General features: G+C 39.0%; 1 non-coding gene across 1 annotated transcript; it reads left to right on the top strand.

Annotated features, from left to right (window-relative positions):
- The first annotated feature begins 717 nt into the window (after nucleotides 1-717).
- Nucleotides 718-823, top strand: LOC142533993 (small nucleolar RNA R71). Its single transcript, XR_012816866.1, has one exon. It is a non-coding gene; the product is annotated as a small nucleolar RNA R71 (small nucleolar RNA).
- Nucleotides 824-22257: the final 21434 nt, after the last annotated feature.

Genomic DNA, 22257 nt, shown 5'->3' with positions numbered 1-22257 from the left:
TCTGTGTTACTTGGCAAGGTGCCCGGCTCTCTGCTCGTGATCATTTTCGCCAACTGACCTATCTGATTCTCGAGCCCTTTTATCGATGCATCTTGGTTTTGAAGTCTAGTTTCAGTGGATGAAATAAACTTAGACATCATTTGCTCCAGGTTGGACTTTTCTTCTTTGGGAAGATCAGATCTGTACATCGGTTGTTTTACATATGGTTGTCCTCCCTATGGTCGATTCTGACTGTTTTGGCTACCCCATGAGAAGTTGGGATGTTGCCTCCATCCAGGATTGTATGTGTTCGAATATGGCTCGTTCCTTGGACGGTTTTGGACCCCTACTTGATTTATTGGTGCTCCTTCTTGCACATAAAATGGATTGTCATCTTGACAGTCCTTCGCATAGTGTTCCCCTCCACACTTTTCACAGAATATCTCTTGAAGACGCATCGCCGTGCCACCCACATTCAAGCTGTCTAGTTTCCTGTTTAAAGCATCAAGTTGTGCAGTAATAGCAAAAAAATCAGTTATCTGGTGAACTCCTGCACTCCTCCGCTGGTTGTTTCTTTCAGATTGAGGATGATAGCTGCTAGCAGCCATCTCCTCCAACAACTCATATCCTTCTTCCGTAGTTTTTCTCAACAAGTTTCCACAAGCCGCAACATCTATCATAGTACGGTTAGGAGTAAGCAAACCATAATAAAATGTTTGAACGACTAACCCAAGTGGCAACTCGTGATGTGGGCATCTACGCAAGAGTTCTTTGAAGCGCTCCCATGCCTCATAAAACGACTCCTGCTCGAATTGAGCAAAGGTGGTGATGTCTGCCCGAAGCTTCATGGTCTTAGATGGAGGAAAATATTTGATGAGAAACGCTTTCGCCATATCCTCCCATGTGGTGATCGAACCTACAGGCAAACAATTTAACCATGCTTTAGCTTTATCACGTAAAGAGAAAGGAAACAAACGCAACCTAACAGCATCATCAGAAACTCCATTGAATTTAAAAGTATCGCAAATTTCAAGAAAATCTGCGATGTGCGTGTTTGGGTCATCTACTGCAGATCCTCCAAACTGGACTGTGTTTTGAATCATCTGAATTATAGCTGGTTTGATTTCGAACTGGTTTGCTCGCACCATAGGCCTCACAATGCTGGGGCGTGCTCCATCCAAAGAAGGTTGGGCATACTCCAGCATCGGTATGCGGCGTGGCATCTCAACTTGTCTATTTTCACGCTGTTCCTCCTCACGTTCTTGCTCGTGTCTCTCCATCAGTTCTTTAAGTCTCTGTTGTTGTCTTCGCCTGCGGAAAGTTCTTTCAATTTCAAGATCAAACTCAAGCTCCACGTCAAGTGACTTTGGCATGCACTAGACAAGATAACTGGAATAAAATATGGAGTGTTAGCTCAAGGGAAATAAATTAATGCTAAAGAAAATAACTAAATAAAATTGTAGATTAACAGTCCCCGGCAACGGCGCCAAAAACTTGATCGAGCAAAACTTGCACTATGGAATACTCAATAAAAAATATGATTTTGTATGCTCAAAATTAATCGCAAGTGCACGATGTCAAGTTATAGTATATTGTACGTGAGTACGAGTATCGTTCCACTAAAGACTGTATTTAACAATTATTATTTTCAGTTATTGAACATTTAGCAACGAAAATTGATTTGATTGTTTTAACACTACTATTTTTTTTTGAATAAATATGCAAATAAAAAGATTCAATAATTAAATGATGAAAGATAATATCTAAAATGGTCGATTAAAATTCAATGAAAAATAGATTTGTTGGGAATATCGGTTCACATACCCATCGTTAATTAATTAATTCATTCGATAGTAATTGTATGCTTCCGACAGGATTTCCTACTCAATTGAACACACTCTTTCGAGCTATGCCAAACTAATTCTACTCAATGAAGTAATTAAATGTCTTTAATTATTTATCAAGAGTGAATTGCATTTCGATCTATGAAATCCCCTAGTTTTGGCCCTACCGAACTATGACTATCAGCGCGTATCCAATTTCATATATCTATGTAAATTGTAAATCCACGGATTATACTACTCGTTCCTATCACAAGTTATTCTCTCGAACTCACTCGCAATATAAAACGCTGTTAAAGTTAGCTACGCTCTAACAACACGATAAAACAATAGTATAAACAAGAATAACGCAATAATCGAAATATAAATTGATTATATCAAAGGTTGAGGTAGGATCCCTTTAAATCCCAACAAATAACTAAGTTTAGCTACTAGAATTCATGATTGAAATCAACGAAACTAAGTTCAAATGATAAAAACTAAATAAGAAATACTAGAGTTGACGAAAAACACGAAGAGCGATGCCCGGAAATCTTCAAATCTTCAACTTCAGGCGCAAAGTGCTCTCCAAGGCTTGTAGCCGCCTTCAATAATCTCTCAATATGTCTGAATCCATCCAAGAATCATCCCCATATCATCTCTTTTTTCCAACTAACGTAAGGAATCGGCAAATATATTTTTCCAAAAATAGGTGGCGCTCGGGCGGTGGAATATTACCGCTCGAGCGCCACACTCTCTGTAAAGCACTTGGGGAATGCGGCTTCTCGCGCTCGGGCGGCAGGGAATTACCGCTCGAGCGCCAATCTTCTGTAACTTTTCTCTTCTTGGATCACGGGTCGCGCTCGAGCGGTAGAAAACAACCGCTCGAGCGCCGACCTCTCTGGATTTCTCTTTGGACTTTCACCTCTCGCGCTCGGGCGGTACAATTTCACCGCCCGAGCGCCAACTCTTCTGCACATTATCTTCTTGACTTGGCACTTGGCTCCGATTTTAGTTTTTCCAGTCATTTTTCCTGCAAATTCGTCACATCCAAGTGAGACATGATCAATGCAAATGTTTACTCTAAAATGAACAAAATGTGAATGAAATTTACGCATGCACCGTGCAAACGCACACACAATAATGCAATAAAACACGTAAAAACCACAACTATCAATTATCCTCTAATTAGGCAATTAATAATTAATTAAGCATAATTTTGTCCCATTATTAATTATTTACTCATGCATGATTATCCTCTAATTAGGCAATTAATTATTAATTAAGAACAATTTTGTCCCATTATTAATTATTTATCCATGCATGATTATCCCCTAATTAGGCAATTAATTATTAGTTAAGCTAAATTAATTCCTCTAATTACCTACAAACACACGCACGCACACATTATCACCCACACACAATTCTTTCTTCCATTTCATTTCATTTTGTTAAGAGAAAAGCTTAGGGTTCTAGTGTACCAGCAGCCGTCCCCTTCTCTTCAAATTTTCCAGCAATTCTCGTTGAGTTTTCTTCAAGAAAAATCGTGACATGTTCGTCCCGGATCAACCCTCGAATCTTTCCTGCCATTTTTTTTGCTCAAACTTTTGCATAACATACACATGTTTTCCATACACTACAATCAAAAGGCATGTATATTCTTTTCCTTTTCGCATCGATCTTTTCATAGTAATTATTTTGATTGTAGTGTATGGAAAACATGTGTATGTTATGCAAAAGTTTGAGCAAAAAAAATGGGTGGATCAATTTTGAAACGATTTTTGGATCTCAAAACACGAATTTACTGTCATTTTAAATACTGCGACTTTTCGGTCGATTTTCTGGAAAAACTTTCTACATATAAAACGTAGTACTTTTTGATACCTTCGATTTGACATTAAATTCATAATTTTTGGATAAGAAATGAGTGAGTTATGATTGTTTTCGTGGGACTGCTCAAACTGGACTTTTCTGAAATATGTGTTTTTTAATGTGTTCTTGAAGTTTTGGTTGCATGCTTCGTTGGGATCTCCTTAATCCTTGCTGCTGTTGTTAGGGCAGCATGTCCTGAATGTTCCAACGAAGCCCTCGACGTTTTTAAATATGTTCGACGCGCAAAAGAAAATATTTTAAGTTTTTGAGGTATGCTAAATGTCTTGTGACCAAATTATGAACGGGTTTGGAAGTCGGTGAACGTGGCCGAAGACCTCTCCACCTCGGTAAAGCATGACCGGGTTTAGATCAGGATTGGAAAGCGGTAAATCAATGACCAGAGGCCAATCCGCTCGGTAAAGCATGACCGGGTTTAGATCAGGATTGGAAAGCGGTAAAGCATGACTAGGGACCAATCCACCCGTTAAAGCATGAACGGGGATCTCATGTATGTGGTAGTGGACTTTCTCTGTCAGTCCAGTACTGTGGTTTAGTCTGATCAGGCATATTTATGTATGGGTCACTTGCTTTGAAACATATCTTTAATAAAAATGATGAAGTTTATGTATGTTCATGTATGTATGATGCAAGCATGTTTAAGAAAAGTTTTATGATGATGGCACGTATACGTTTATGCTACTACGTTCAAGTTTCAAGTATGTATGCTCTATTTTAAAGATGCATGTGGTTTTATTACGTATTACTTGTTATTTCCAGTTTATACATGTTGAGTCTTTAGACACACTAGACTTGATCGATGCAGGTGAAGATGACTTTGAGGAGACAAGGGGTGGGGACCAATGAGCCAGCTTGGACTGAGCAGGAGGCTAAACCCAAGGACCGCCCATGTTTTTAAGAGATTATGCAATGTTTCAAATACTCTGATTTCACGTTATTGTTTACGATATTTAAACAATTATTTTTCTTTAGCAAACTTTATTGGTGATCTCTTTTATTGCAAATATTTTGGATGAACAGTTTATTGATGATAACAGTTATTTTTCTTTAGCAAACTTTATTGGTGATCTCTTTTATTACAAATGTTTTGGATGAACAGTTTATTGATGATCAAAATCTGAAAATTATTTTGTACTTAAGAAAATTTTTATTTTTCCGCAAATTTTAGATAGTTTAAAAATTACGGTACGTTACAGTTGTTATCAGAGCAGTGTTCTTATAAAGGGTTATGCCTACTGCCAGTTGCGAGAAGCTCACGAAGTCACACCTCAAGTCTGTAAGTTTTAAAGTATTTCATATAGTAAGCATCAAGTCATTATTTCAGCAAGTACATGTTTTAAGTTTAAATTACGTGCATTTTATGATATTAGTATGATTTTCATGCATATTGGGTTTACGTGTTGGGGAAATTTTGGAACAGTATGCATCCCAGACGTTTGGTTAACCGTGGAGCAAGGGATGAGAATAGGTAAGCTTAGGATGGGGAGATGGTCACTCCTCCTCGTCCACCCCTAGATATGCAAGCTCAGATGCTTGCAGGAATGACTCAGTTCTTCGCACAGTTTGCGGGGAATCAGGCTGCGGTGGATACAGGGGCGAGGCCCAGACCAGAGGCTGTGTACGAAAGGTTTAGGAGGATGGACCCTAAGGAGTTCTCGGGAACTACTGATCTGATGATAACTGAAGGATGTATTAAGTCCATCGAGGTGATTTTTGCTTTCATGGAGCTGCAGGATGCAGACAGAGTTAGATGTGCCACCTTTTTGTTGACAGGGGACGCCAGGCTATGGTGGGAGAGCGTGTCCGTGTCGGTGAATATGTAGACTCTGTCATGGGATGGCTTTAAGGTGGTCTTTTACTCCAAGTACTTCACTAAAGAAGTACGCTCCCACTTGACCAGGGAGTTCATGTCGCTGTGACAGGGAGACAACAGCGTGGTAGACTTCGTCAGGAAGTTTTATAGGAGGTATCACTTTATGCCCTAATTGCTAACGATGCCCGGGAGAATTTGAGGCATTTTATGGATGGTTTGCGACCGATCTTGCGCCGTGATGTCACGATTGATGGTGCTACAACTTATACAGTTACCGTGTCGAGAGCTTTGGCGGCAGGGCAGGACCAGAGGGACGTTGAGGTCAAGGCGTGGCAAGAGGCCCTATCAGACAGCTTGTTTTGAGGAATCTTTGTAAGTCATTAAGAAACTTAGGATTAAGTGGATATGAGTACTAGAATTAGGTTATCTAAGACTACTTTGGTTGTGTAAGTTTTAATTTCAAGTTTATGAAATAGGTGATCATACGGGGATATTAGGTGAAATAAAAACAAAAAGAAAATAGTTGTATTCAATATAGGTTACCAATGGTCGAATATTAAGATTTTTTTATCGAGTAAGAAATCTAAAATCTTTATATGAGGATTTTAGAATTCTGTGGGTTATAAGTGAAGTTTATTTATTAGAATTAGTCCATCATTAACAGGGGGAAACTTATTAAGCTTTATACGTTATAATGAATTAAGTATTGAGGATACATCAAAGTGTGACATTCGTTCCAATGAGGAAGTTTTAAGTGCTCTTAGGCCTCAATTATAATGTAATTGGGAAGAAAATAGTTTAAGCATGTGTTTGATGCTAGGAATGTTTTATTATCTAACCAGAATATCGATATTGTATATTTTGGAGTTTTATGTATTAATGTTACTCGAAATTTAAGATTAGCAACAATCTTTATTTGAGATGTATTTGTAAATAGCTAAGTTACGTAAGTTTGGTGTCGTAAGGTAAAGATTCGATTCAAGGATTGTAGGTCAATATTATTACGTGGTTAAAATAAGGTTTAACTTTTGAGTGTAGTACCAAGGATAGAACTTGATCAGTAACTTTTGGTGTTAATATTTCTTAGGTTGAACTGCATAAATGCTAATGTAATAGATCGATGAACATTACGGGTACAGTATAAGGAAAGTAAGATACTATAAGTTTGAACCTCCATTTCTAAAATTGAGAATTGTGAGAAAAGTCAGAATTCGAGGTCATAGTAAAGTAAAACTAAGACAGCCTTCAGGACTAGATATGGGCATTACGAGTTCTTAGTGATGCCGTTTGGACTGACAAATGCTCCAGCGATTTTATGGACCTCATGAACCGAGTATTTCAGCCCTATCTAGATCAGTTCGTCATAGTGTTCATTGAAGGCATTCTCATATACTCGAAGAGTCATGAGGAGCACCGTCAATATTTGGGTACAGTTTTGCAGGTCTTGCAGAGTCGCAAGTTGTTTCCAAAATTTAGTAAGTGAGAATTCTGGTTGGAGAAGGTAGCGTTTTTGGGGCATATAATATCTAGCAGTGGTATCGAAGTGGATCCAGCTAAGGTAGCAGCAGTTAAGGAATGGGTTGAGCCGAATAATGCGTCATAGATCCACAGTTTCCTGGGCCTAGCAGGCTACTACAGGAAATTTATTCAGGGATTTTCTTCGATAGCAGTGCCACTCACTTCATTCACCAAGAAGAATGCTAAATTCGTATGGAGTGATGAATGTCATAAGAGCTTTGACACTTTGAAGCAAGCTCTTATTTCAGCTCCAGTTTTAGCCCTACCAGCAGGGCAAGGTAATTTCGTGTTGTACACCGATGCTTCTAAGCGCGGTTTGGGCGCAGTGTTGATGCAGCATGGTCGGGTTATAGCTTATGCCTCCAGACAGTTGAAATTGCATGAGAAAAACTACCCGACTCATGATCTTGAATTAGCTGCAGTTGTCTTTGCGTTGAAGATTTGGAGACATTATTTTTACGGCGAGAAATGCCAGATATTTACTGATCACAAGAGTCTCAAGTATTTCTTCACGTAGAAAGAGCTGAATATGAAACAAAGACGGTGGTTAGAGTTAGAGAAAGACTACGATTGTGAAATTAACTATCATCCGGAGAAAGCTAATGTTGTGGCAGATGCCTTGAGCAGAAATGTTGCAGTCGTAGCACAGCTGTCAGTACAGAGATCTCTTCAGTCAGAGATTCATAGTTTTGGGTTATAGGTTTATCCTAAAGTCAGAGCTCCTAAGCTGTCTAATCTGACAGTCCAATCTTCTTTGTTTGACCGAATCCATAGAGGTCAGCCTTCAGATGAGCAATTACAGAAATGGCGACTAAAGGATGAAGCCAAGGGCAGTGAATTCTACACAGTGTCCGATGGTATTGTGAGGTACATAGGAAAGATGTGGGTGCCTAGTGTTGATTCGATCAGAGAGGATATTCTGACAGAGGCACATGCATCTCCGTATTCTATCCATCCAGGAGATACCAAGATGTACAAAGATTTGAAGATTTTGTATTGGTGGCCAGGGATGAAGAGAGACATCCGTCGATTTGTGTCTGAATGTCTCACTTGTCAGCAAGTGAAGGCAGAGCATCAGAGGTCAGCAGAAATGCTTAAGCCACTCCCTATCCCCGAGTGGAAATGAGAGAATATCACCATGGACTTCGTTGATGATTTGCCGTGGTCAGTCAGAGGATCCAATGCCATTTGGGTTATAGTGGATCGACTTACTAAGTCGGCACACTTCTTGCCAGTGAAGACGACTTTCTCCATGACGCAGTATGCGGAGCTCTATATCAAGGAGATAGTCAGATTGCATGGGATTACAGTTACTACTGTGTCTCCGACAGGGACCCGAGGCTTACATCGTCATTTTGGAAGAGTTTACATGCAGCCATGGGGATGAAGTTGCTATTGAGTACAACTTTTCAGCCGCAGACAGATGGCCAGTCCGAACGTGTGATTCAGATTTTGGAAAACTTGTTGTGAGCCTGTGTGATTGATTTCCATGGGAATTGGGAATCGAAGCTACCTCTAGTGTATTTTACCCACAACAATAGTTTCCAATCGTCTATAGGTATGGCTCATTACAAGGCATTGTATGCGAGAAAGTGCAGGTCGCCGATTCATTGGGATGAAGTCGGTGAGAGATCAGAACTTGGTCCAGAGATTGTTCAGCAGACTGCGGATGTGGTGGTCAAGATCCGAGATAGGATGAAGACCGCCCAGAGTCGTCAAAAGAGTTATGCTGACAAGAGGAGAAGGGATCTTGAGTTTGCCGTAGGCGATCACGTTTTCGTAAAGATAGCACCTATGAAGGGTGTTATGAGGTTTGGGAAAAGAGGCAAGCTCAGTCCGAGATTTATTGGACCATTCGAGGTTCATGACAAAGTTGGGACAGTAGCTTGTCGTGTATCCCTACCGCCGAATCTGGCCGGTTTACACAATGTGTTCCACGTCTCGATGTTGAGGAAGTATCTAGCGATCTCTCGCATGTTTTGAGCTATGAGCCGTTACAGCTTGCTCCGGATCTGTCGTATGAGGAAAGACCTGACCAAATCCTAGACCGAAAGGACGGAGACTTCGGAACAAGGTAATCAAGCTGGTCAAAGTCCGTTGGCTGAATCAATCAGTGGAGAAAGCCACTTGGGAGACCGAGGCAGAGATGAGGAATCGCTACCCGGAGTTGTTTGGTAAGACTTAATTTCGAGGAAGAAATTTATTTAAGTGGGGGAGGAACTGTAGAGCCCAAATTCAGTTAACGTAAAACACATGCATTTAATTAAATTGTTAAATCATTTATGTAAATTTAAAAGGATTTTAGAGATGCATGATTTATTCAAATGCATTATTTTAAATTAATTATGGTTTTGTGATGCACGTTAAAATGTTTTCTTCAGTTTCATGTTTCAGACGATTATTCGATGCGGGATCGAGGAAAGGAGACCGACGACGATTTTGGCAATTTTGAAATGTGATATTTTATTTTAAGTCAAGAAAGTGTCTTTTAAATGATTTATTTAGTTTCTAGCATTTTTAAAGACTAATTTGATTATTAAGTGATTTTATGAGTTTTTAAACTTTTAAAGATGTGTCACTTGAGCATTTTATTTTAAATTAGAGGTGTTAGAAAAGTTAGTATTAGATTAGTATTATTTTATTATTATTTACTCATGCATGATTATCCCCTAATTAGGCAATTAATTATTAATTAAGCACAATTTTGTCCCATTATTAATCATTTACTCATGCATGATTATCCCCTAATTAGGTAACTAATTATTAATGAAGAACAATTTTGTCCCATTATTAATTATTTACCAATGCATGATTATCCCCTAATTAGGTAATTAATTATTAATTAAGCTAAATTAATTCCCCAAATTACCTACTAACACACGCACACACACATTATCACCCACATACAATTCTCCCTTCCATTTCATTCCATTTTGTAAGAGAAAAGCTTAGGGTTCTATTGTACCAGCAACCGTCCCCTTCTCTTCAAATTTTCCAGCAATTCTCGTTGAGTTTTCTTCAAGAAAAATCGTGCCATGTTTGTCCCGGATTAGTCCTCGGATCTTTTCCGCTTCGATGTCGTCGTTTCGGTAACGTTAAATATCAAAATATATGTATATTCTTTCCTTTTTCGAATCGATCTTTTCATAGTAATTATTTTGATTGTAGCGTATGGACAACATGTGTATGTTATGCAAAAGTTTGAACAAAAAAAAATGGTTGGATCTCTTTTGAAATGATTTTTGGATCTCAAAACACGAATTTACTGTCATTTTAAATTTTTCAACTTTTCGGTCGATTAATAGGAAAAACTTTCAATATATAAAACGTAGTATTTTCAATACCTTCGATTTGATAGTAAATTCGTAATTTTTGGATAAGAAATGAGTGAGTTATGAACGTTTTCGTAGGACTGCTCAAACTGGACTTTTTGAAAAATGCATTTTTTAATGTGTTCTTGAAGTTTTGGTTGCAGGCTTCGTTGAGATCTCCTGAATCCTTGCTGCTAGTTGTTAGGGCAGCATGTTCAGAATGTTCCAACGAAGCCCTCGACGTTTTTAAGTGTGTTCTACGGGCAAAAGAAAATATTTTAAGTTTTTGAGGTATGCTAATTGTCTTGTGACCAAATTATGAACGGATTTGGAAGTCGGTGAACGTGGCCGAAGACCTCTCCACCTCGGTAAAGCATGACCGGGTTTAGATCAAGATTGGAAAGCGGTAAAGCATGACCAGGGATCAATCCGCCCGGTAGAGCATGACCGGGTTTAGATCAGGATTGGAAAGCGGTAAAGCATGACCAGGGACAAATCCACCCGTTAAAGCATGAACGGGGATCTCATGTATGTGGTAGTGGAATTTCCCTGCCAGCCCAGTTCTGTGGTTTAGTCTGATCAGGCGTATTTATGTATGGGTCACTTGCTTTGAAACATATCTCTACGCAAAATGATGTTATGTATGCTCAAGTATATATGATGCAAGTATGTTTAAGAAAAATTTTATGATGATGTCACGTATACGTTTATGCTACTACGTTCAAGTTTCAAGTATGTACGCTCTATTTTAAAGATGCATGTGGTTTTATTACATATTACTTGTTATTTACAGTTTATACATGTTGAGTCTTTAGACTCACTAGACTTGATCGATGCAGGTGAAGATGACTTTGAGGAGACGAGGGGTGGGGACCAATGAGCCAGCTTGGACTAAGCAGGAGGCTAAACCCGAGGACCGCCCATCTTTTTAAGAGATTATGCAATGTTTAAATACTCTGATTTCACGTTATTGTTTACGATATTTAAACAATTATTTTTCTTTAGCAAACTTTATTGGTGATCTCTTTTATTGCAAATGTTTTGGATGAACAGTTTATTGATGATAACAATTATTTTTCTTTAGCAAACTTTATTGGTGATCTCTTTTATTGCCAATGTTTTGGATGAACAGTTTATTGATGATCGCAATTTGAAAATTATTTGTATTTAAGAAAATTTTTATTTTTCCGCAAATTTTAAATAGTTTGAAAATTATGGTACGTTACAAATACGGTCCATGGGTTCGCGTGCGCACATCCATCTCCGCTTACTCAGTCTTCGGCACCTCCAATCTCCTGATCAATATGCTGACCTGCATCATTCACACCTAGTGAGTCTAAAGACTCAACACACCTGAAACGTTATAGCAACTACATATACATAACATGCAACCGTGAAAAGTACCGTAATAAAAATACATTTCATGATCTTAAAAAGTCGTATGCATAATCATGACATGTCGAAGCATAAACATGTTCACAGCATATCTTATCATATCAACATATACGTGTTCGTTTTTTTAATTTGAATTTCGTTATTAGTTGTAACTTTCGTGTCATCGTATAAGGCGATGGATCCATCTACGTATAACTGTGGTACCTGGGCGGGGACATCAGCGACAGTATTACCCATCCACTTAGCCTTGGTCTTACGTGTCATCGTATTGTGTCATCGTATTAGTAGCAACCAACTCTCATCCTTCAAAACATGTCATCTTATTCATCACTTATAAAAATCATGCATATACGTAAATTTTCCTTAAAATCAAGCATGCAACATATTTTTCATATTTACAAAAAAATTCATATTCGATAACATAAACATTTAAAATATGTCAAATCGTGCTTAGGACGCTGCCAGGACTGCTAACTCGACCAGGGTGCAAAATTACCATTTTACCCCTATAAACCCTAATTGACCATTTACCCATGGACCTCTAAATTTCGACCCGAATCTTACCAAAATTCTTAAACCACCTCAAAAAATATTAATAGGCATTTCTTAGAAGTAATCGAGCTCGTTCCAAAACTTATACGATTCGTTTTAAGACTTGGACCGGGGTCCCGGATTTAACCCGAATCAACCCGAAATTTAACCAAATTTTTCCAAATTTTCACCAAAACTTAATAATACTTAACCATACCCCTTACAACTCATTCCGCACCATTTAGAACCCTCGAAATCCCCCTGATTCTTTCTGAAATTTCTTGCACCAAGGATAACCGAAACCCTAGTGTACCTTGGGCTCTACATGTTCGATCCTAAAACAAGACCAAGCGGACCAGCACCTAACCACCCATACTGGAATCAATATCGGACCCATGAGGCCCTCTTGGACCAACCCTAGCTAACCATACTGCCCATGCAACCAGCACCGCGCGTTACACCCGAAACCAAGCCCACGCCCTAACCTAGTCGCCACTCCTTGTGCTACGGTTGACTACATGAGTGTGACCAGCATTTGGTGAGCCCTTCAAGGCCACGTCTCAGACCTCTTAGGGTCTACACCGTGGCTCGGTGTGGTTTCCTACACCCGGCCCTCGCCCCCATGCTCGATCTAGCCGCAAACGTCGACATACAACCATATCTCCGATCGGTTTCCTCCTAGGCTCTATCCGTTCATGACTCCAGCCCCATGACACCCCCTACCGCACGCCATGAACAACCCTATAACCACCAGCCATAGAGGCCTCTTGCACCATAATCAAAAAACGTGAGTTATGAGTCAAAAACAATGCATATTTCATGCCCAACCTTTGCAAAAATGATACCAAATGATAAATCAAAGAATTCATCTTGTAAAAATACATATACATCAGCATACATAGCGTGAATGATGAGAAAAGAATGATATAATGCATGCCTTAACGTTCATGTGCTTGAAAACTTGGATATCTACGCGTAGAGCGTGCACCGGAGACGCGGGGGAAGATTTTTCTTTGAAAATCTAGGGGGGCCGACGGCTTGCTGCTGAAAAGATAAGAGGAGGATGCTGCTGGGAGGGGAGGGGACGGCTGCTAGGTTTAGTATAGGTTTAGGGTTTGCTAATGAGGGTTTTTAAATCATAATACAAGGTGTTAATGGGCCCTAATAAAAATAAAGGGATTAAAAAATATTTTGGGCTCATTAAGCAATAAAATAATCATATTGAGCTCAATAACACTCCTGAAAAATATTTCTTTTAGGTGTGTTTTTGAAAATATTGTCTGAACCATCAAAAAGTACCCCGATTCGCTAAATTTTGTGTACCGATTAAAAAATGACCCGACAAATAAAAATACCCAACTAAGGCCCATTTTCGAAAATCACACTTAAATACACCATATATTAAATAATTAAAAATAATTATCTAATAAAAATATTTTTCCTCAATTATCCCCGGTCTCTGTTCCTCGTTTGAACGCGAAATGCAACTTAAAATCCTAATGCATGAAACTTCAACAAACAATGAAATAAACACATATTCATGCAATAATCATGCATTAAATGCATAAAAATCATTAAACACATATTTTAAATAGAACCCTAGATTGCATGCAGTCAGGTTACGTATTTTGAATTTCCTAGACCTTACACTTTACAGATGGTTATTATTTATCGGTTATAGTTATACACCATTAGTCCTTTGATTCGGGACAACGTCGAGGCTCTACGTACTAGCAATGCACTTTGATTCGTTTATTGACTCCACTAGGGTCATCAGATGGTAAGTTGGTTCTAGTTTCGACATATGTAGAAACTAATGCATTATAGTCGGAGATTCACTTCTCACCTACGGGTGCTGATATCCTATATGTTCTAATGAGCTAACAGTGTAATAAACCTCTAGCTGGGATAATACATGTGCATTATGCAAAATGTTTCCTTAGTTGTACATATGATATCATTATGACGCCGGAGATTCACTTATCACCTACGGGTGTTTGATATACTATGTGCTCTAATGAGTTAATAGTGCAATAAATCTCTATCCGGGATAATACATGTGCATTATGGATAATGTTTACTTAGTTGTGCATATGTCATTATTAATACACAAAGATGCATTATATCATTATCGAATTCATTTCCAACTCTCGATATACCAAATGTTGTAGATTTGATCGATATATATGCATTGAAAGGACTGTATTGTAACTACAGTAATACCTAAGTGATCATAGGTCGATGCCACAAGACGATATTACAACGATCTGATTAGTGCAATCAGATTTGAGTTATGACGTTTTTTATCAATGAGTTGATTAAAAGAATAAAGCTTATAAGGGTAATCCCAAATATGGACAAATATTGTCATGAATCACATGAAGTTGTGAACGCACGGATAGTTTGAAACGTCCTGTCCTTTTTATTGCTTTAAAAGTACTAGAAATTTTTTTTTTTAAAAAAACCTCACTTAACATCGGCTGAACCATAAAATATTTTTGACATCATTTTAAAAATAATCATCCAACTACTATTTAAAAATCCAAAGGGAAATATTTTAAAGCATAAAATCGTCAAACATTTTACCAAACCTAAAAAGCAATAATTTGAAAAGAATATCACATACTAAACCTCTCAAAAATCTCTCAAATGCATAAATAAATAAACTTAAAAATCTTTAATCATAAAGCATGAGTCAAAAGTCATAATGCGGAAAAAGTAGAAGCGCTAGTCCTCAAGTTGTGTGCGCCTTCAGTCCAGTCAAATCACTCATCAAGTCCTCCCTCAATACCACATGCATCCATCACACCTAGTGAGTCTAAAGACTCAACACACCATAATCTTTACAACGAGTAATACGTAATACAGTCAACATATAACGGTGAAAAATATTTGTACTTAAAATATCGTTTTCATGAAGATGCATAAACATAAACGTTTTCGTAAATATTTTCATGATGCATAAAACTTAAACATAAACATTTTCTTGACATGCAAACATGAATTTCCTTTTCCTCAACATGACATGACATAAAACCTTAAACATAATCATGAACATTTCTTTTTTTTTTCCTTTGTTGAATTCAGATCGTTAATTGGGACTTTCCTGACATGACATGACATGACGATGGATCCATCTACGTGAAACATCAGTACTGGGCGGCGGGGGACACCAGCAACACTCTCACCGGTCAACTGGGCCCTGACCTATCATGATCGAATAGAAATACGCTCGTCGGGGTTCCCTCGGGGGCATTTTCCTATAAATGGGTTTCCTCTGGGGCCTTTTCCCCTCACGACATTCCCATCCTTACCGTTACCACATATTCGGAATGATGGAAACACGATCGTCGGGCTTCTACTGGGACCATAACCCTCACGACGTTGCCAACATTAACGAATTAGTCACAATCACTTCACTTCCTTCAAAATTTACATTCTCATCACTTTATAAAAATCATGCATAACATAACATTTTGTTTTTGAAACCAAGCATGCAACATGTCTTTTAAATGTCTTCCATAAATCATAAAAATCAAATAGACATTTTAAAATCATGATTTAATCATAAGCATTTCATAAACATTTAAAAATAATCATAATATCATAAAAACAGTATTTAGGGCACTGCCATGACCTTTACTAATTTCCCGGTGTAAAAAGACCGTTTCACCCCTGGACTAAACATTTTACGTTTTCGACTTTTTTCTTGATTTCATGACTCTAACATGTCCCAAATAATTATTTAAGCTTACGTGAATTTTTCCATAATTTTATTTGGCTTAAATGTTATACTTTTTCAATTATCTTTAATTAATTGTTTTAACGGTGTTTTAATCCCGAAAAATACCAAACTTTAATATAAAATTCCTAAATTCTAAATTTAGTCTTTTTATATTATTTTAGCCCTTATGGACCATGACTCGACACCCGTGAGTCGTTTTCCAATTTTCTTCTTTTTGAAAGCCCTATTTGACACTTAAACTTCGACCCCGAGCCAACTTTTGATTTTCACGAGTTACCCCCGGACCACGTCGAGCCAAAACTTGCCCAACATCCCAAAGTAACCTACTGGACTCTAACTTTGACAACAAAACCATCCTAAAGCCAAAAACGTGGCACCCCAAAATACACCTAAGCTGGCCGAGACTTTACACATGCAAGGACTCTATGTTTTGCTCCCCAACCCCTGAACCAACGAGCCCAGCCCCTGTACCACCCCTTGTGCACCCTCCTAGGACTCTAGTGCATCACCTTTGCCCAGCCCGTGCCCCATGCATCGAGCCATACAGCCGTGAAGCCGTGTGAAGGCATCACAGCGCTGCCACTGATTTCTCGGGTAGAGTCCTTCCTGCAAAGGACTCTTCGCCGCCTCTCCTCTCGAGTCCTAGCATGGCTAGGACTCTTCCCTGGTCTCCCTCACGCCCCTGGCTAGCCCCTGGACAAGAGCCGCACCGAGCCCAACTCTCCTACCTGAAACCCGATCCCCCCCAACACAAGATAACCGCATGCAATTTCTGATTCTTTATTTCCTTTGGTTTCTGTCGAAATTGTTTGGGTGTGTGAGACTTAGTTTTACTTGAAACCTTTGTTTAATCATAGCATAGCATCATGGCAGCCCCTTAGCATGATTGAACAATTATTTTAAACAACAAACTACAAGGAACCGAGACAAGCATGCTACCTTCGATTTTTCAGAAAAAATAAGAACATGATTTCATGCATATACCAAGCAAACAATAATATGACATGATGGATGAGAAAAGGATATTAGGGTGTGCCTTTGCGTAATATACGCTCGAATATACGTTGACGACAAAGAACGGGACGCGACGATGGCTTCCACTTGGCTTGCTGCCTTTCGAAAAGTCCTTCTTAATGCCCAAGTGTGTGCAGCCGTGAGTTTTAGAGAGGGGAGAGGAGTTTTCAGAATTTTAAATGGGGTGGCCGATCTCTTGATTCAAAGGTAGACTAGGGTTTTGTTTTAATTAACACATTAAATAATAATCTATTCATTAAGTAGGCTTTAGGCCTATTAAGCCATAAAATTAAGCCCATTAGTTAAATTAAGATTTAAATAAAATACTAGCAAAGTTTTTCTTTAATTAAAATGTGAATTTATTAGCCGGATTGCCAAAAAGCTCGTATTTTAGTTGAAAAACCAACACCGATAAAATTTACGTCCCGGCGTATAAAATCACCTCAAAACCCTTATTTTCGAAAATACTGACAAGCATCGGCCATATTTTAAATAATTAAAAATAATCATTTTTCTTTTTCAACCCTCGGTCCCCGTTCCTCGATCGTCACTTGAATATTCCTAAAAATACCACTAAATGCATGATGATAATAAAAGTCTAATTCAGCATATAAACAAGTATGTCACATAATTAATTAGCAACTAAAATCAATTAATTACTCAATTTTTCATAATTTCCTAGATTCGCATGCAGTTGAATTACGTCGTCTTAATTTTGGACCTTACAATTCCTCCCCCCTTAAATAAAATTTCGTCCTCGAAATTGGAACTTACCGAATAGATCCGAATAGCGACTCTTCAACTCCCTCTCGGTTTCCCAAGTCGCTTCCTCTTCCAAGTGATTCAGCCACTTGACCTTGACCATTGGAATGACTTTGTTACGCAATCGTCTTTCTTGTCTAGCCAGAATCTGGACAGGTCTTTCTTCATACGACATATTTGGAGTTAGTTGAAGAGGTTCATAATTAAGCACATGTGATGGGTTAGACATGTACTTCCGCAGCATCGAAATGTGGAACACATTGTGAACTCCAGAAAGTGCGGGTGGCAATGCCACTCTATAAGCTAGCGTCCCAATCCTCTCCAAAATCTCGAATGGGCCAATAAATCTAGGACTAAGCTTGCCCTTCTTGCCAAAACGCATAACACCCTTCATGGGTGCTATCTTCACAAACACGTGATCGCCTACTGCAAACTCCAAGTCCCTTAGTCTTTTGTCCGCATAACTCTTTTGTCGGCTTTGTGCAGTCTTCATTCTATCACGAATCTTGACTACAAGCTCAGCTGTTTCTTCAATCACATCTAGACCAATGTCTCTTCTTTCCCCAACCTCGTCCCAATGAATAGGAGATCTACATTTTCTTCCATAGAGTGCCTCAAAAAGAGCCATCCCAATTGATGATTGGAAACTATTGTTGTAGGTGAACTCCACTAGAGGTAACTTGGGTTCCCAACTGCCTTGAAAATCAATAACACATGCTCGCAGTAGATCCTCCAAAATCTGTATAACTCTCTCCGACTGGCCATCGGTCTGAGGATGGAATGCTGTACTGAATAATAACTTGGTCCTCATCGCTGCATGCAGACTCTTCCAAAAAGATGAAGTGAACCGTGGGTCTCTGTCAGAAACAATAGATACTGGTATCCCATGCAGACCAACTATCTCCCGAATATATAACTCTGCATACTGTACCATGGTGAATGTCGTCTTAATAGGTACGAAATGCGCTGATTTTGTAAGATGATCAACTATCACCCAAATGGCATTCAATCCCTTAACAGTCTTAGGCAATCCCACAACAAAGTCCATGGTGATATTTTCCCATTTCCACTCGGGAATAGGGAGTGGCTTCAATTTTCCCGCTGGTCTCTGATGCTCTGCTTTGACTTGCTGACAAGTCAAACACTCAGATACATATCTCAGAATGTCCCTCTTCATGCCTGGCCACCAATATAACAACTGCAAATCTCTATACATCTTTGTACTGCCCGGATGAATGGAATATGGTGTGTCGTGGGCTTCTTTCATAATAAGATCTCTCAAAGAATCGTCACTAGGAACCCATAGACGGTCTCGATAACGGACTAAAGCATCCACCACCGAATATAAATTCCGGCCCTTGGCTTCATCTCTTGCTCTCCACTTTTGCAATTGCTCATCAGTAGACTGCCCATCACGAATTTTGTCTCTCAAAGTCGACTGTACTGATAATGTGGCAAGATTAGGGGCCTCGCCCCTGGCATATACTGTAAGCTCAAACCGCTGTATCTCGAACTGCAACGGTCTTTGGAGCGATAACTGAGTGATAACTGCTGCCTTTCTGCTCAATGCGTCCGCCACTACATTAGCTTTCCCCGGATGGTAGCTAATGTCACAATCATAGTCCTTTACCAATTCGAGCCATCTGCGCTGTCTCATATTCAACTCCTTTTGGGTGAAGAAGTATTTCAAACTTTTATGATCGGTGAATATCTTGCACTTCTCCCCATAAAGGTAGTGTCTCCAAATTTTCAGTGCGAAGACTACTGCTGCAAGCTCAAGATCATGAGTAGGGTAGTTCTTTTCATGAATTTTCAACAACTCGGTCGTTTTGCATAAGAACTGCGCCCAAACCAAGCTTAGAAGCGTCGGTATAAAGAACATAATCCCCTTGCCTCGATGGCATAGATAACACTGGAGCGGATATCAAGGCTTGCTTTAACTTGTCAAAACTGTCTTGACACTCGGATCCCCAAATAAACTTAGCATTTTTCTTCGTCAAAGATGTCAAAGGCACTGCAATGGATGAGAACCCCTTGATGAATTTGCGATAATAGCCAGCTAGTCCCAAGAAACTGCGAATCTCGGTGACACTCTTCGGTACTGGCCACTCTTTTACTGCCTCAACTTTACTCGGATCAACTTCCACGCCATCACTAGAAATGATGTGACCTAAGAACGCCACTCTGTCAAGCCAAAACTCGCACTTACTGAACTTTGCATATAGCTTTCTGTCTTGTAATACCTGCAGTGCGATCCTCAAATGACGGCTATGCTCCTCTCTGTTTTTGGAATAGATCAATATGTCATCAATGAAGACAATAATAAACTGATCCAGATATGGCTGAAATACGCGATTCATGAGATCCATGAAGATCGCTGGCGCATTGGTCAACCCGAATGGCATGACCATAAACTCATAGTGCCCATATCTTGTGCGAAATGCTGTCTTGTGCATGTCAGACTCCTTGACTTTCAACTGATGGTATCCAGATCGCAGATCAATTTTAGAAAATATCGAAGCTCCTTGCAACTGGTCAAATAAATCCTCAATCCTTGGCAGTGGATACTTATTTTTGATAGTGACCCTATTGAGCTCTTGATAATCGATGCAAAGACGCATACTACCATCTTTCTTTTTCACAAACAAAACTGGTGCGCCCCACGGAGAGTAACTAGGGCGAATAAAACCCTTGTCTAGCAGTTCTTGAATTTGATCTTTCAATTCTTTCATTTCAGCGGGTGCTAGACGATAAGGTGCTTTAGATATAGGAACAGTGCCCGGCATAAGGTCAATAGAGAACTCCACCTCACGATCGGGTGGAATGCCAGAAACGTCGTCGGGAAAGACGCTAGGAAAATCTCTCACAATATCAACATCTTCTATCTTCTGACTGATAGATTCATGTGTAGTAGTGACACATGCTAGATAAGCTTGACATCCACGCTTAATAAGCTTCCTCGCACATAGACAAGAGATAATGTGCGGCATTTGCTTGTTTCTTGCCGCCTCAAAGACAAAAGATTTACCACTAGGTGGCCTAATAGATACTGATCGCTGACGAAAATCAATCGATGCTCCATTCGCTGATAGCCAATCCATCCCAAGTATAATATCGAATTCGGGCATAGGAAGCACAATAAGATCTGCCCGAACAACATCTTTGAATAACCGAAGCTCCAGATTCTTAACAATCTTAGACGTGAGCATCTGATCGACGGATGGAATAGAAACTTTGAAACTCAAACCCATATCTTGAGGAGTAATTTTCAGTCTTTTTATTAAGGTTTCAGATATAAAAGAGTGTGTAGCTCCTGAATCTAGCAATGCATAGGTAGCTACACCTAAAATGATGATCCTCCCTGCGATGAAAATTGTCTTATATATCTTTTTGCGTTGAATCTTAAGGATTAATTATCATTAATTCCCAAAGTTATAAGAAGATTGCGCGTTGAACTTAAACATTTCTTTGAAAAAAATTGCACCTTAGTCCCTCAATTTTTGAAATTTGCAAAATTGACCCCAAAATTTTCGAATTAATGCAATTAAGTCCTTATATTATTTGGAATTCTGATTTAGCCCTTCATGTTTCGAAAATTGCATTTTTTTGATCCTTAAGATTTCAGAAATTTCACTTAGGTCCCTTATTTTCGAAATTGCATTATAGTCCCTTTAATTTCTTCGAAATTGCACAATAGACCTCAAAGTTTCGAAAATTGCACAATAACCCCCAAAATTTCGAAATCTCCCTAAATTATGATTTTCTTTAATTTTGGCCCTAAAACTTTTTATTTGGAATCATTCCATCCTTCACATAAAACAAGGCACAAAATTCAAATCATTTTCTATGGTTTCTAAAATCATCACTTAAATCCAACTAGGTAGAACATGCAACCTAATTTATTCTAGGTTGAAACTTGATCCCAAATCAATTCTAATAACCAATTTAACACTTCATGCATTAATAAGCAATATAAAAATGTTAAATGACTAGGTTACCCGTGATGAGTGTAGTGTCTGCCTCTTCCTCAGCTTCCTCGGCATTCATAACATAAGCTCGGGCCGTGGTAGCTGCTTTCTTCTTTGGACACTCGATAGCTTTGTGTCCATCCTCCTTGCATTTAAAAACATTTAAATGATCCTCATTCACATTTGCCAAGATGTGTACGGTTGCACTGTTTGCATGGTTGTCTCTCAGCAGGCTTTGGTGCTCCAGGATTTTGTGGCTTTGGTGGCGCTGGCTTCTTGACTTGACCTTGGGGCTTTTGAGGCCCTTGAGGTCTAGGAGGACCAGTATTTGGCTTCTTGTTGGGTTGACTGTTATTCTGATAGTGCTGCCTCTTGCGCTGAATCTCAAAGTCAATGTCCTTTAAGGACTGCTCAGCCTGATAAGCATAAGTAACTGCAATAGCATAATTCTCCAGACGCATCATCATAACTTTATCCCGAATGGTAGGTCGTAGGCCATCCTTGAAATGCC

This window comes from Primulina tabacum, chromosome 18 (genome assembly GCF_025594145.1).
Source record: "Primulina tabacum isolate GXHZ01 chromosome 18, ASM2559414v2, whole genome shotgun sequence".
NCBI lineage: Eukaryota > Viridiplantae > Streptophyta > Magnoliopsida > Lamiales > Gesneriaceae > Primulina > Primulina tabacum.
Note: the sequence above shows the minus strand (reverse complement) of the source record. Positions and strands in the feature narration are given on the sequence as shown.